At 31.7% G+C, this 3123-nt stretch overlaps 1 long non-coding RNA gene across 4 annotated transcripts in view; it reads right to left on the bottom strand.

Annotated features, from left to right (window-relative positions):
* Positions 1347–3123, bottom strand: part of LOC107609709 — a 6772-nt gene continuing 4995 nt past the window's right edge. For all 4 annotated transcript variants that reach the window (XR_002351174.1, XR_002351173.1, XR_002351172.1 and 1 more), the window contains 3 exons: positions 2115–2307; positions 1836–1971; positions 1347–1723 (listed from right to left, as the gene is read on the bottom strand). This is a non-coding gene — a long non-coding RNA (uncharacterized LOC107609709). The remainder of the gene's footprint in view (positions 1724–1835; positions 1972–2114; positions 2308–3123) is intronic.

The raw sequence follows: 3123 nt of genomic DNA, 5'->3' as shown, positions 1-3123 counted from the left end.
CTTCACCTTCACAGTCTACTTTTCCATCTTTTCCTTCCTCCTCTTTACCTCCAAAATTAAGCCATGGTGTAATTGTCACACGTGTCGCACCTACCTCAACATGTCATGGACCACACACTTCTTAAATCTTTGTGACTAGTACATCCACATCCTCTGCACTCTACCCACCAAAAGTATCTACTTCCACGTCTTTGATAATATCACCTCCAACCCCGATAACGTCCACGATATCCTCAAGACCAAGTTCCACAACTACTCCAAGGGCACGCCTTTCTCCACTCTCTGGCAAGCAATATAGATTGTTGGACATTAGGACATCATAAGATTCTCCTTCGACATCATATGCACATTCTCATTTGAAATAGACATCGAGTGCTTCATTCCTTCTTTCTCGGAGTCCAAGTTGGCAGACAGCTTCGACCTCGCATCCAAGCTATTACAACGAGCAATATTGCCATTGTCGCTCATATGGAAACTGAAGCAATTACTGAGCATTGGTTCAGAGAAGAAGATGAAGGAAGCAATCGGAGTGGTAGACAATGTGGTCATGGAGATGTTAGGGCAGAGAAGGAGGGAGATGGCAACGACAACGACGAGTCTTAACAAATCAGACTTGCTGTCTAGATTCATGGGATCCATCGAAGACGACAACTAGTTGAGAGACATAAGCATTAGTTTCCTGAGTATGAATTGGTTGAGAACAAGTTGAGGATTTTTTTTTCTTATGAACATTAAATTTATAGAGTGTGCATTGTGTAGTTTGAAGTTACAGTGTTAGACTGTTAGTGTTATACAAGATATAATGAAAATTTGGAGAGAACAGTGTCGTTTCCGAACAGACACTACAAGAAAAATCACTTTTAGCGGCTATTTATTTTGCTTTTAGCAGCAATAAAAATAGCCGCTAATACATTTACCGGCAATTAGACATTAGCCGTCTTATGCTTCGCCGCTAAAAAGTTTTATTGGTAATTATAACATTTACCGATAAAGACTTTTTAATGGCCACAAAAAGTATATAACTATTAGTGGCCATTTTCTTGGCAATTTATATGGCCACGAAAAATAATTCCAAAATTGCAATGTTATTCATTTTTAGCGGTCATTACTATTTCCGCCAAAACCCATTTTATCGAAAATTTATATGGCTACTAAAAGTAATTCTAAAATTGTAATGTTATTTACTTTTAGTTACCATTACTATTGCCGCTAAAATCTTAAGACTTGTTTTAGTTATATTATACTCGTTTGCTTAGAAATAACAAACTACTTTTTTTTTCTAGAATCTCAATTATTTATGCCAACAATTATTATTACTATGCATAATATAAATATACTGAAATTAATTACTACAAAATGGATATTTTATTAAACTCAAAATATTAATACACAAATTTCTCTTGAAAAGTAATAAATTATGTTACAAATCTAAATAATAAAAAATGCTACAAGTCTATAACTATGTTACATTAAGTTAGGCTATAAACCAATCCCAATGATAGGTTAAATATTAGTGAAAATCACGGGGTGAAAATCGATTTTAAAAGCAATCACAGGCTCAAGTTAGTGAAAATCGATTCACTATATACAAGTCAGCTAAATATTTACATCTGGAATAGGGAGATACAATGAGAATGCGAGGGGTGATGTCCAAGCCTTGTTTGTTGATACGGTTGAGCATCTCATTCTCCAATGTACGAACTTGATCCAAGATGTAAAAAACCTGATTATAGAATCAAGAACAGTTTATGCCAATTAACATTATTGAGGAATAAAATGTTAACATGAAAATAGAATTACGAATTTTATCATGTGATCTAGAGTTCTCAACTAACCTGGCCACCAGTATTAGGGTATCCCAAGACATTGTCTTGAGCAAAGTAACCACGGGGAGAAAGGATCACCACATTGAAGACCATAGGGATCCTTCCAAAGAATGTCTTCAGAGGTAGTTACAGATTATTGTCCCACCTAAGTGATAATCATTTCAGCAAAGGGAATCAAACTCGCGTCTTTTAAGATACAAGGTCATTTCATTGCTTTACCAACGGTGCCAATCATCTTTTGTTGTTAAAAAATTTGTGAATTTATTGTCAGAAATGCACAGAGCATACCTTTCCATTGTAACTATGAAGCCTTAGGAACTTCAGCAATGGCTGTATGCTCTCCTTGCCATGGAAAAGCTTAGCGGAAAGGTGGCCATTAAAGAACTCAACGCCATTCCCAATTGACTTGTTAAGTGTTGGGCGGGAAAAGGATGTGTTAAAAGGCTCAAAGTCCAACTCGAGCACAAAGTTGCCATCGGAACTACATCAACAAAAACCAAAAATATAAAATTGGTCTTTTTTAGAAACTCTTATAATTTGTAACAATAATTTTACTATGCTTGAATAATTTGATTTTTTAAAAAGTGATTAGTATTAATTTTCATAACTCAATTTTCAATTCTTTTAATAATCATCAAAATTTTTTATTATTAGTTTCCCATCAATGGACTTTTCTTAAATTTCCATAATCGATCGGTAGTATCAATCTTGAAAACTCTATCAGCTTTGATGACTGAAATTATTCATTCATAAAAGCATCTAATTGAATTATTGCCAAGTGTCTCTAGCAAGTAGCAAAATGATAGACACAGAGAACATTTAGGTACTCTTCACTTTTAATATTATTCTAATACAATATATTCTACGTACTATACAAAGGAAACTTTTTCTTGCTTTTCCTACTGAATTGATTAATAAGATAAGTGCCATATTCTAACAATTCTTTTAAGTTCTTAGGATGTTCAACTTAAAATAATAATAAAAAGAAGTCAAATTGTTGTAGACATAGCTTAGAGATAAGGTAAGACTTAAGAGTCTTACATTTCTCTTTCATTCTATATAGAAAGAAAAAAAGCAGTGAGATACTCTGCATAATAATAATAATAATAATAATAATAATAATAATAATAATAATAATAATAATAATAATAATAATAATAATAATAATAATAATAATAATAATAATAATAATAATAATAATAATAATAATAATAATAATAATAATAATAATAATAATAATAATAATAATAATAATAATAATAATAATTATTATTATTATTATTATTATTATTATTAT

The sequence above is a fragment of the Arachis ipaensis genome, chromosome B07, assembly GCF_000816755.2.
Source record: "Arachis ipaensis cultivar K30076 chromosome B07, Araip1.1, whole genome shotgun sequence".
In the NCBI taxonomy this organism is placed as follows: Eukaryota; Viridiplantae; Streptophyta; class Magnoliopsida; order Fabales; family Fabaceae; genus Arachis; species Arachis ipaensis.
The sequence above is the reverse complement of the archived record's forward strand: the minus strand, read 5'-3'. Positions and strand labels throughout refer to the sequence as shown.